Below are 13,593 nucleotides of genomic sequence, written 5' to 3'. Positions count from 1 at the left end.
GTCTGCTGCCGTTGGTTGGGATTGGCACACTTTTCAATTTTCGTTCACTGAAGAGAGGGAAAACTTCACAAACACTGCTTGACGGGTCTCGCGCGCCCACCCACAATTTGAGCCTGGGTGGGAAAGAGTTCCGCACTGGCTGGTGGAAGCTCGATGGAGCAAAAACAATACTCCCCCTGGACGTCCTGAAAGCAGTCGTCGAAGGTGCGACTTGAAAACTGCAGCACCACACCACCATCATTTCGAGACGAATTTCCCCCCCTAGCAAACAACGGGTTCACAGCGCGAGCCGAGTTTGTTTTCCCTGTCGTAAATTTTCCGAAACTCCAGAACGCGAGTTTACCCACAATCTAGTTCTGACGAGAGCAAAATCGGACACGAATGCGAGGCACGACCATTCGCGACGGTGGTGCCGACAGGACTAAAATCCGGGCCCCCGAAAGGAAGAACTTGCAGAGTCCCGCCGGCGGTTTCGAGTTTCGAGTGCGTTTCGTGTCGAGCAGTTTGTGGGTGGGTGGCCACGACAGGATAACGGTGAGAGCTGCTGCCTCAGGGAAAATGAGCGCACCCCAGAGAGGGAGAGCTATCGCTGAGAGTTTCGTGAGTTGATTTGAGTTGGTGAGCTGCTCGAAGGAGGAAAATTCCTGCACTGTTAGGGGCAGTATCTCGAAGGGTTGAGTACCTCGCTGAGATGAGTTCAGTAAAATATGCTTGAATGCAGGGGAAATGAGTGCTGCTTACAAGAACATGGAAACGCCGAACACAAGAATGAACTCTTACTTGCGAGTTACTGGACACTCTTAAGAGATCTTTATATTAAAACCTGGACTCAGAATTTCGAGCATTTTTCATCCATAATTCGATGCTTCTGTGCTTTTATGCTGATTAGATAGGAAAACCAGCAAGCTTAGTACAAGAGAGCACAGAGGCATCGAATTAATAACTGTATTTATTATCATCAAAATTTTATTTAGTTGAAAAAAGAAGCTAATTTTGATAAAATTTTGAAAAATATATGTGTTACAATAAAAGAATGGGGTTTGGCATTTATCCTGGTAAAATTCTCGACAATTCCTCTGAAGCTTTCAAGTAATGCGTGTTTTGACGAATAAACACTTCATCCTAGACAGCTTACGACATCTTACTTATTTTCAAAGCTTAATTGGGCCCAATTTTAAATAAGTTTAATTAAAAATATGTCCTACTATTTTTAAGCATTATGTAGACAATACTACAAAAATCCTGTATTTTGCAAATACCAAACTCTGGTTGGAAAAATCGAAAAAAGTGAATGAAAATTAAATAACTGAAAATTTTAACAAAAAATCAGTTAAATTAACAACATATTATTCAATACAACGTCAACTGTGAACATTTTCTGAAAGTTGATTTTTTGACAATTACGCATGAGTAGAATTCAAACTGTTTTTGAGAAATAATAAAAAAATATTCAAAACCTCAATCTCATTTTTTTTTTGTTAAAATATTTAAAAAATATCTGAAAATTGAGGAAGCGGCTTAATATTAAATTTTTAAATTGCAAAAACTGTCATAATGTTTTAAACCCTCTACTGCCCAATTTTTTTTCAAAAACTTTTTCCCGTGTTCAGGAGGGCATTTTGAACAATTTTGTTCTACAAAAAACTATACTTCTCTTGTTTTTTGTTTTTTCTTGGTTCATTTTTAGTATTTTTATTTATTTATAATTTTTCGTTTATGTTTGTTTTTAATAGTATTCGACTTATTGCATAAATCTACCATCTTGTGCGTTTTTTCAAGTGAAACTTTCAACCCTAAAATTTTCTGAAATTTCAAAAATTCTTCTATCAAATGCTTTTTAAACATCAATGATTAGTTGAAAAATTATTTTTAGGTAATTTTTTAGATCGAAGTCCGTCTAGAGGCGGGGCTGGGTTGTAGAGGGTTAAGGGATGATTGGAGTTATAATACAATTTTGTTTTGAGGTTTGGTGATTTCGAAGATGTTTCGACTAAAATTTAGGTTATCTTTTTTAGTTTTAAGTCCTTTTCAAATGTAATGTTACGTGATTAAAAATTTAGTAAATATTTTTTAAAGACAATGCCAACGTCTTTGCAGACTGAATTCTAATATTAAACGAGACTAACATTGAACGAAAAACTCCAAGAGGATAAGGCGGGAATCGAACCCGCGTCCCTTAGCAACTTAAGGCTCGGCAACCGAGGTCGCTTACCACCGCGCCACGAGGCCCTCCATACAAAGATGCAAATAATTTCACAAAAGTTTCATTTTTTTTTTTTCAATAAAAATCAAACCAAGAGTGGCCAAGATATCACCAGTCGAAAATTCGGGCTGACTAAAAGACACGGAGAAAAAAATTATTTTGACAACAGTTTAGAATTCCCAAAAATTCACCTTCACGAAATATTTTTGAATCGATGCAAATATTTTAACCCAAAGTTGCCATTGACTTGAAGAAAGTTCACTTTTTGGAAAAAATAAATAATAAAATTTTGCATTACAGTGAAACTTTTTTTTACGCGATGCGTTTTTTTTTCTAATTTTTGGATTTCTCTGGAACGATGCAACATTTTTGCAATGTTTTGAAAGCAATTTGTAGGTTTTGTTCAAATCTACAAAACGCTCTTTGAACCTTGCAACAATATTGTATGGTTTAACGCCACCGCGTGAAAAGAGGATTCTCTGTATAACTTTTTTTTGCAAAAATAATCAATCCGATACCAGATCTTGCACCATCTTAAATTTTCTAAATATTCATCACCATAACCTACTACTTAGCCGAAGACACCATATCTATCAGAAAATTTCAAAGAGTTTCGTATATTCACCCACCCTTTTTGTATGATAAGCCCCCAAATTTGTATGGAGCCTTGTATGCAAAACGAACGATGCAAAGTTGTTTCTTTAGACAAAGGAAATGCATGCACAGAAAAAAAATCATGGTAATATTACATCTGGGAAGGGGTACATCTTTTAAATGTCAGAAAAAAGGTGTAATTTTACCTCTGGAAATGTGTAATTTTACCACTTTTCTGGTGTAATGTAACTTTTTCAGGCTAAATTGAGGTAAAGTTAAAGCATAAAAGAGGTAATACTCAACCTTCCAAAATTACAGCTTCCAAATTTACATTATTTTTTTCTGTGTGGACAAAGCTTCATACAAAATTAAAAATCTCGAACAAAATTGCAAAACCATAAAAAAAAATTCTGAAGGCTTTTTTTGCCCATGATTTTTTGGGATTTTTTTAGCGAAAAGACACAATATAAATATTTGACATTGGTATTGGCCAAAAAAAGAAAACAAGAATTAATCACAGGAAATGATTGTTTTAAATTTAAATGTAGAAGAAGACATAAAACAAAATCTAGCAAAAGACTATTAAAAATGTCCGTGGCATTCACTTCTTAGTTGAAATTCATTCAAATTCTGAAATCCACAGTTTTCTTATAAGAGGTCCTATAATCAAACATTTCAATTTTTGCTTTTTGGCTGTTTTTTACACTCTGACTTTAAACGGTTTCAAAAACACTTATGAACTTGAAAATATTGATGAATATACCTACCTTTAAAACAACTCGATAAATCTATTGCACATATTTCGTTAGGTTTTGGCCCCTAAACTAAGGATTGTTATGTCTTTTCTTAAAAATTTTAACCTTTATTTGACATTTTTATTATTTTAAAATTGTAAAAAATCAGGTTTTTGTTTTGCTTAAGATTAAAAATTACGCAAATTGCAGTCCTAAAATTGAAGTTTGTTACACAAAAGGTTTTCAAAAGATTGAGCTGATAAATTTCTCGATAAAAAGCCGAGTGTCGAAGGATATAACCGACTAATTCATTTACAGTAAGGCCATTGCAAATATTTTTCAAAGTTTATATGCCCCCTTCAAAATCGGACGGAAAAATCAGGGGGAAAACAAACAATTTTTCAAAAAACTTTAAAGGATATAGAAGTCTAACCAACTCACTATGGGGTTTCAGGCGGCCATAAATCGAAAAACCGACATACTCTAATTATTTTTTTGGTATTTTTTTTTCGAAAATAAACATTCTAACTAAGAAAAATCCGGAGTTTGAAAGTTGTAGGTTCAAAATTCACTGAATTGCAGACCTTCAAAGGCGAAAATGGTAAGAAAAAACATGTTTTTTGACAAAAAAATGTTTATTTTTCATAGTTGTACTGTGTAGCTGTTTATGTATTTTTTCCTGCATCATTATATATATTCAGAAAGGTAATTGATTCAACTTTTCAATAATATTTTACAAAACACACTTTTACAGGCAAAAAAAATATTAAAAATAAAAAAAGATGGATTTTTTTTTTCAAAATTAAGTTTTTTTCAACTTTGTTAATGGAGTACTTTTTTTGTGTGCATTTGTGCGATCTGAAAATTTTGCAGCTTAAAATTTGAACCATGTCCTAACTTGTCTCCAAATTTCAAAGTGCACTTATGTGCACTTTTTGAGTTATGCCATTTTGAACATTTTGATTCATGCAAGAAAATTAATGGTTTCGCGTATACGCTTGGTTAAAATCACATTATTTACCTGCGGAGGCAGAAATGACGTACCTGCTATGTATGTTTTGAAATTGATTTGATATTCATGACTTTGTTGGTACTTAGGTACGTTTAATAAAATTAGAAATTCCTATTCTAAGTATTTTACAGAAACGATTCGTCGAATATTCGTATCAGTTCGTTGTTGTGTTCTTTTGAAAGTATGGATAATAATACCGTAGTGTCCCTGTACGATATAACGAAGCACTATTCTGAAAACGTGAGAACTGCTTTCGAGTATATTTGTAAGAATTACAACATTGCAGAACCATCACATGATCAACTCAGGGAAAAACCACAGAGAAAAACTACGCATGCTGTTCTGTAGCTTCAAAACGAAATATACAAAAGCCCATAGAAGAAGTTCATATTTTAAGTAATCTAACGACAATCGGTTACATAGTGATTTTGATTTAGAAGAATTTATCGTGGAAAACGTGAATTTTGCAAGTGGATCAACCAAAAACGTGGACGAGAATCCATACAATGTTCCATAAAATAAACCGTCTAAAATTCTAAAACACCGCAAAAATCAAATTTTAATTGAGGGGAGGGGGTCTTCAAAGAGAGGTGGATTTTAACTCAAGAAAAAGGGGAGGGAGATTGAACGTAAATCAGAAACTTTAACATAGCATAAACCGCCATTCCGTGCATCAAATAGACAGAGCACAAATATTAAAATTCACCACTTTAATGCATGTGGCCTCAAATATATGAAAAAATCGAAAATTAAACTTTTTTTTTGAAAAATATCAAAATTCATTTGTTTTCATTATACTAAGTCAGGGGTGCTCAAAGTTTTTGGATGGCGGGCCAAATTTGAAGCTCGCATGAACTTGTGGGCCAAATGAAAAAAAAAATGAGAAAATTTTGGTTATAAATCACTCTTTAAAACTAAAAAAATCTATCGGTTTAAGTTGTATGACATTTCGTGTATTTTAAAACATAATCGACATTTGAATTGAAAAAAAAACATCTTTCTAATACTTTTGTAGCTTCCAATCAATTGGCTAAATTTCATTAAAATCAGAAAATCCATTAATTAGCAACTTATAATTAAATTTGTTTATTTTGTAAATATATTTTTTATACTTTTAGAAGTGATAACACAACCTTTGTTAAATTGGGTAATTTTGTTTTTCGATAATAATCAATAATTTTGTAACGACTTTTCGATAAATATTCCTCCAATTTCAATGAAATTTCTTCATTTTTTCTTAATCAGATGTTAGGTACTCAGATTCGTAACCCACACGATATGAGTTCAAATCATGGAGAGCTTTTAAACGCAAAATATGTTTGATGACCAGATAATAAAAAATCGAAAGAAATTTAATTATTATTTAATTATATTTTAGCTGATTTTTCCTGCTTTAATAAAATTTGAACGTTCTATAACTCATTTCCAAAAATGTTTGCAGAAAATTTTGACAAAATTTACTCATTTTAACCACATTGAAATGAAACATAGACGTGTTACCTTCATTGCATTGTTTCAATAAGGTTAGAATAAGATAATTTTTTCAACGTAATATTTGAATCATTTATTTGGTATCAAAGTATGGAAAAATCATTAGTTAACACTGGAACGCCCAACGCATGTCCAACTTACACGGACGCCCAAGCCTCCCAAAAAAGTTGGAACGGTAACTTCAACACGCCCGTTCTCGGGCATAACTCAACCAATCGGGACGAATCTTGTTTCCAATGATTTGTAAGAATGTCTAGATGATCCTAAAATTGTGCAGAACTTGATTTGAACAAATCTGTAGGAGCGGCCGTGGCTGACTGGTTACGGTGTTCGCATTGTAAGCGAATGGTTCTGGGTTCGATGCCCATCTGCTCCCAACGAGAAAGTTTAGAACGCAGAAATTAGAAATGATGAATATGAACGAAAAATCAAAGTCGCTCGAGGCGGGGTTCGAACCCCCGTCCTTTGGATTGGTAAGCAAAAATGCTAACCACTAGGCCATGTCGACTTGGTGATCTTGGAATGGAAATAGGAATACTGTTACAAAGAGCGAGTTGTGGCGCTATAACCACGGCAAATAGTGTCCAGGGCATTCGTGGAAATACAATGTCCCATCCCAGAAGGTCCCGGAGTACCAAACCTTCTTAGCATGGTGCTCCCAACGAATACAACCAAAATCTCGGAGCGTATGGTGGTGTGTCCCCACGCTTCTTCCTCCCCTGTCGATTCAGAATTGTGTTGTTGTTCGAACACTCTGTGCTCAAACTCAACCCAATTACGAGTCATCTCTGCGATACGGCTTTACGCAGTAGGCCTGGCCGCTTTAACGCTTGTGATGTGTCAATGCATTCCGATGCAATGGCGCACTACAAATGTTAATAACTGACAAGAAGAGTGCTAGGCGTCATCTAACCTAAGGCACTCTCCAGGATCCCTTCGAAAGATTGGCTGCGCTAGGGTCTGATTAGATTAGATTAGATTAGAGAACTTAATTTGAACAAATCTGTAATTTCTGCGACCGAAAACATCGTTCCACAATTTTTTTAAACGACTGCCTCCGCGGAATTTTTGGCGAATTTTTTTTACACACGAAAAAAAAAGTTGGAACGATGTTTTTGATTGCAAAAATTACAGATTTCATCAAATTAAGTTCTGCAAAGTTCTCGAATCATCTTAACATCCTAACAAATCACTGGAAAGAAGAATCATCTTGATTGGTTAAGTTATGCCCGAGAACCAGTGAGTTGAAGTTACCGTTCCAACTTTTTTGGAGCCTTGGGCGTTGAAATGTTAATACAAAACTGAAAAGGTTACAAAAAGCATGAATTAAACCTTGATTCAAGGAATTATTAAATCATTTACAGGTGCGTCAAAGGGCCATTTAACATGATCATTAAAAATGGGTCTGCGGGCCACAAAAAATTACCTCGCGGGCCACGTTTGGCCCGCGGGCCATACTTTGGTCACCCCTGTACTAAGTACAAACAACACAAAAAAGTCCTAAAAAAGCAAAAAAATATTTTTGGCCGCTCGCTTATATGGAAATACCCCATAGTGCAACTGTAAACAACATGAAATGCATTTCCCTGCGTTTAAAATCATATTTTGTATATCTGGGATCGATCGAAATATTTTTAATTTTATGGAATTCCAAAGTTTTTTTTTCGGTGAAAAAAAATCTCTTCAATACTTGGATATTTTTAAAACTTATGATTGCAAAACAACTGGGCAGGTGTAAAATGCATTTTAAAACACGTTTTTCATACAAATGGTAATACCATGGCATGTAATTTCAATTTTTATGTTTTTTTTTTTTATTTTTTGCCCCCCTCCTTGACTTTAGCCAGAGTCGAGGGGCATAAACTTCAAAAAATATTTGCAACGGCCTTAATTTATAAATAATTTGATGTAATTTATTGAGCATTATATGTAAAGATAACATTGTTTATACATATCGTCTAATTGCAACTGAACCATATTCGTAGTTTTTTGTTTAATTACTAAACTATGTAGAACATGAAAAAAAAAACTAGCTTAAAAGCAACATGAATAAATTTGGGATACAAATATTGCAGTCAGTAAACAAAAAAATACGGCAAACATCGAAGCATGTTTGATGACTTCTTTTTTTAAATACTATTTTGTTTAAAAAATTGTTCTAATTCGTTTTAACTCATGGTAACCCACCGTAAGTTATGCTTGCCTTTACAACTTTCTAATGAGGTTTTTTTTCTAAATAGATTTCCAGCCATTAAACGTCAATACAGTGATTACAAAACTATTGATTAAGTTCATTTTACATAAGGATAGATAGAATTATTTGTAGATCGTTAACCTTAATTATAGACATCTCGTTACAGTTTTCTGATGGTCCAATGCTAAAAAAAATCATAGGAAATTGATAATTGAACACAGTGATTCGCTTTTACCTTCAGCTAAATGCTTTTTTCGCGATCTTTCGACCGATTTATTTCACGGTTTGTATGAAGTTTTTAATAAATCTACAAATTCGAAACACTTTTTTCTAACAGATGTAAACAAACTTTGGTTATCTCCAAGAGGCAAAATAATGATTTCTAGTGCAGAAATCATCTTTGTTATGGTTTTATGAACTGTATGAAACTTTTTATAGAATTATCAGTGAAATTGATGTGTTCCACAATTGTGAGAAGCACAATAACATCCCACAATTGTGGAACAGATTATTTGGAGACAGTGTTTTGCTGCTCTGGACAAAATAGTCTTGAAATGCTGTGTTTTGTTTTTGAAAAACAACTTTTATTATAGAAATAGCAAGTGCAAGTAAAGGTCCTAAAAATAGTAGGGTGGACAGCTGCATTTGGCATGCTATTGACAAATTATCACAAAAGTGTTGCGAGTAAGTGGGTGTTCCAAGTACTCATCATCAGGGTTTGACATTGGGTCTGGGGGGTGAGATTGGGTCATACAAATTTCAGCATTTTTGTATGACCCAATCTCACCCACCAGGCCCAATGTCACCCCTGATTTCGGTATGAATAAAAAGTTTCCTGCGAGAACTGCTCGATTCTGAGTTCCTCCCTCAACGAAGCACTCACTGCTCAACCAGCAACAAAAGAACTCACTTTTTCCACAGCTTGCTCCAACTGCTCGTAAAACCAACTGCTCACCCTTAAACTGAGTGCCCACCTCTCACGTGCGCGAGTTCCCACTCCCAAAATCAACCCCCAAAAATGTCCCACAATCGAAACATCCAGCCAGCATCCGGCTCCCACCAGCAATTTTCGAGCAGTCGGCACCCACTCAACCCCGCGAACCCAGCAGCTCGTCGTCCTTGTTCGGTGCAGTCCAACTTCGGCCCCTCGAATCCGTTATGCCAGGCCGGGGCCAGAACTTCGCCGCGCTCTCTCATTTTCTTCAGTGCGCTCGTGTTCGTCCTCCAAGCAACAACGCCAGCCGGAAACTTCCGCGCGCGTAATTTCCAGCTCGCATTCCGACGGTTTTCGAAGCGACCGTGCACAGGTCAGTGTGTCGGCCCGCGTGTGCGCGTGTGTGTGTTGTGACCGAGTGACATCCGAAAATACAGAACCGAACGAACGGAACCGACTCGCGACCTTCCCTCGGAATAGAACCTGAACAGCACCGGAGTTACGGTACAGCGCGGGAGTGTGTGGTTCCGGGATAACCCATGGTGTGGACCGGATGAAGGGAGGGGGGTGGAGGGGGAGGTCCTGCTGGGTGACTGCAGAGCAGCTGTTTTAACCCCTTTCGAAGCTCCCGAAGGGGGGAGGGGGTCGTCCCTTAACATGGTCCGTCGTGTGGATGTTGTGGACGCCTGCAAGTTATGCAAGCCGCGTGACTTGGCCGTTTTGTGTTGTTTGAGGGGAAGGGAAGAGGAGGGGGGGCTCTGGTGACCCCAACCCGTGGAGTACTCGTACACAGCAGTACATTAAAGGGGTTCTTGGGGTTGGTCAACTCCAACCAAGGGGCGGGAGGGGTTAGTGCTTTTTGTGTACAATTTTCTCCTGATCTGTGCTTGTTTCAGTGTTTTTTCGAAGCAAAGAAAAAACGGCTTCTACTGCAGAAAATGTGCTAGCCCGAAAAGGCTTGTCAAAGTTGTCGATTCTCGGAGGAAACCCGTTTCGGCAGTGTTTCACAGGATGATCCGCTGATGGTATTTGGTTACGGCTTGGCATGAAGAGGATAACTCGAAGAGAGGAAAAAAAACAGCAACAACTTCAAGGAATAAGTGCAGGAAGTACCTCGTCGTCGGTGCATTACGCCATGTGCGCCAACATCAAAGAAAGAGAGCTCTGTGTGGTGGATCTTGTTGCATGCAAAACTTGCAACGAAAGTTAATTCGGAATGCGACAAGCCGTGATGGAATAAGAGCGTGTGATCCCAGTGGATGACCACTTTGAGGTTTGACGTCAACTTGGCAAGGGCGAAAAAAAAAATCTCCCGGAGTTTAACTCGAGAAAAGCGCCCAACCGTGAACGTGGTTGGACATTCCGGGGATGCTTGTGCGAAATGCGGTGGATTTTTCGTGGAAGAAACCGGCGCTGGTCATGGTCAGCGGTGCTGACGTTCAGCCTTTTCGGGGCAGACACGGTTTGGCGATGAATACCGGGAAATCTGTGGCTGGGAAAATTCGGCTCGCAAGAATATTTCACGAAGTGTGTGTTTAAGAATTGTGGGAAATGGTAAAATTAAATTTGGGAGAAATGTGAGCTAAAGGCAGATATTTCGAAGAAAAAAAACTTCTTGATTTTTTAGTGTAGTATATTTTTTTTATGTTTGTCTTGCACAAATATGTGATCTGAAATCATTGAAATAATATTGTTATTTGTTTTTACATTGAACACTTTTAATTTTCAGTGGTTTAAAGCAAATTACAGCATTGAGCAAAAAAATAAAATTAACTCAAAATCCCATTATCATTTTTTGATTTATTCTATTATGGATTCTTTTTTAATGTATGTGCTATTTTACCAAATTAACAAACATGAATTTAAGAGAGGGTATTTGTTTTATTACCCTACCATTTTTAATATTGAATTCAAAGTCAACATTGACAAATTTTCAAACCACTTCAGTTACCAACAATTACATAAAAACTAACTTAATCCACCTATGTGGTTGGAGCCTTCCTCACTCATTACCAACAGTAAATTTACATACATTTAAGTGAGATCCGGCTTCAAAAAAGTACATAAATGTCACTTAAGTGGATAAATTTTGAGAAATGGTTGCCAGATCTTCAATGTTTTGGACTCGTTGAAAAGGCCTTTTGATAACCTAACCAACGATGGGTCGGATGGTGGATCATAGTTTACATAGTGACATAGTTTACATACATTTAAGTGAGATCCGGCTTCAGAAAAGTACATAAATATCACTTAAGTGGATAAATCTTGAGACAGGGTTGCCAGATCTTCAATGTTTTCGACTCGTTGGAAATGTCTTTTGATAACATAACTAATGATGGGTCGGATGGTGGATCCGAACATAGTTTATATACATTTAAGTGAGATCCGGCTTCAAAAAAGTACATAAATATCACTTAAGTGGATAAATCTTGAGACAGGGTTGCCAGATCTTCAATGTTTTCGACTTGTTGGAAAGGTCTTTTGATAACATAACTAACGATGGGTCGGATGGTGGATCCCGACATAGTTTACATACATTTAAATGAGATCCGGCTTCCAAAAAGTACATAAATGTCACTTAAGTGACCATATCTCGAGACAGGGTTGCCAGATCTTCAATGTTTTCGACTCGTTGGAAAGGTCTTTTGATAACCTAACTAACGATGGGTCGGATGGTGGATCCCGACATAGTTTACATACATTTAAGTGAGATCCGGCTTCCAAAAAGTACATAAATGTCACTTAAGTGACCATATCTCGAGACAGGGTTGCCAGATCTTCAATGTTTTAGACTCGTTGGAATGGTCTTTTGATAACCTAACTAATGATGGATCGGATGGTGGATCCGGACATAGTTTACATACATTTAAGTGAGATCCGGCTTCAAAAAAGTACATAAATATCACTTAAGTGGATAAATCTTGAGACAGGGATGCCAGATCATCAATGTTTTGGATTCGTTGGAAAGGTCTTTTGATAACATAACTAATGATGGGTCGGATGGTGGATCCGGACATAGTTTACATACATTTAAGTGAAATCCGGCTTCAAAAAAGTACATAAATATCACTTAAGTGGATAAATCTTGAGACAGGGTTGCCAGATCTTCAATGTTTTCGACTTGTTGGAAAGGTCTTTTGATAACCTAACTAACGATGGGTCGGATGGAGGATCCGGACATAGTTTACGAACATTTAAGAGAGATCCGGAAATATGAGAAAACACATTTTTATACATAACTTTTGAACTACTTATCGAAACTTCAATCTGTATAAAACTCGATCTATGGGACCCTAAACCAAGTCGAATGCAACAGGTTCGGGTCAAATCGGTTCAGCCAATGCCGAGAAATGTGAGCTAGTTTATTGGTCACATGCATACATACACACACACATACACACACACATACACACAGACATTTGTTCAGTTTTTGATTCTGAGTCGATATGTATACATGTAGGTGGGTCTACGAAGTTTTCATACAAAGTTCATTTTTAGAGCAGGATTATAGCCTTACCTCAGTGAGAAAGGCAAAACCTCAAAGTTTAAATTTTGACCAAAATTAACTTTGTATCAAAATGAACTTTTTACCAAATTAATTTTTCGAAATTTTACAAAAAAAAAAATAATTACCCTTATCCAGACATGCATCGGCACTATGAGCTCTAAAGCGCTGAAATTTTAAAGTTATCGCAGTTTTAGTGAAAAAAGTTGTTTTTTTGCCGATTTCGTCATTTTCCGGTTTTTGCGCGTGGCGCGTCGAAAAACACGGATTTTATTTTCAAAAAATCATATCTCGAAATCCTGTTAGTGAACTCCTCCCATTTTTTAGTATGATATGTAAAACTATCCGGGAAATCCGATAAAAAAATTTCCAGACATAGGCTCTTTGGTCCAGGCACCGTCAAAACGGCATTTCAAAGTTTCATACGCCCTTTTAATATGTTAGGGTAGATTTTTGAAATTTGTAACTATTTTTCTTTGAAAGGCCAACTTATCACCTTTCATTTGCATTTAAGACAGTTGAACTCGGTTGAAATGGCGAGGAGTTATGGCTTTTCGAAAAAAGTGGTTTTTACGAAAATCGACGAAAATGCCCATTTTCAGACCACCCTAACACGACGTAGGTCACCCTAATGGCCAAACAAAAAAATACGGGACTAATTATTTCGGCCAGGGAACCCCCAAAAAAACTTGAGCCCGATCCGAGTACTTTTGTTTTTTTCCATGCTGTTTTCGTGGGGAATTGCGGTATAGTATGTTCACTTATAACCATTAAAATTTTATCCAATTTGGTCGGTTCAGTTACAAGTAATGGTGAAAAACTTAAACAATCTCGATTTTGCTCTGGTCGGGTAGGGGTTGAAAGCTGCAAAGGTTTGTGGGTCTTTTGAAATTTTCTCCAAATCATTTCGGAGTTCTAAATATTGC

General features: G+C 36.7%; 1 protein-coding gene across 10 annotated transcripts in view; it reads left to right on the top strand.

The window, feature by feature from the left end:
• LOC6046331 (tyrosine-protein phosphatase Lar) overlaps window positions 1-13,593 on the top strand; it is a 483,374-nt gene that overhangs the window by 171,547 nt on the left and 298,234 nt on the right. The window contains exon 1 of one of the 10 annotated variants that reach the window (XM_038253032.1): window positions 9,447-9,666. The exons of the other annotated variants lie outside the window; for them this stretch is intronic. The gene's annotated coding sequence lies outside the window, so the exon portion shown is untranslated. Of the gene's footprint in view, window positions 1-9,446; window positions 9,667-13,593 lie in introns of those variants that run through there. 10 annotated transcript variants of the gene reach the window in all.

The sequence above is a fragment of the Culex quinquefasciatus genome, chromosome 2, assembly GCF_015732765.1.
Source record: "Culex quinquefasciatus strain JHB chromosome 2, VPISU_Cqui_1.0_pri_paternal, whole genome shotgun sequence".
Classification (NCBI taxonomy): domain Eukaryota; kingdom Metazoa; phylum Arthropoda; class Insecta; order Diptera; family Culicidae; genus Culex; species Culex quinquefasciatus.
Note: the sequence above shows the minus strand (reverse complement) of the source record. Positions and strands in the feature narration are given on the sequence as shown.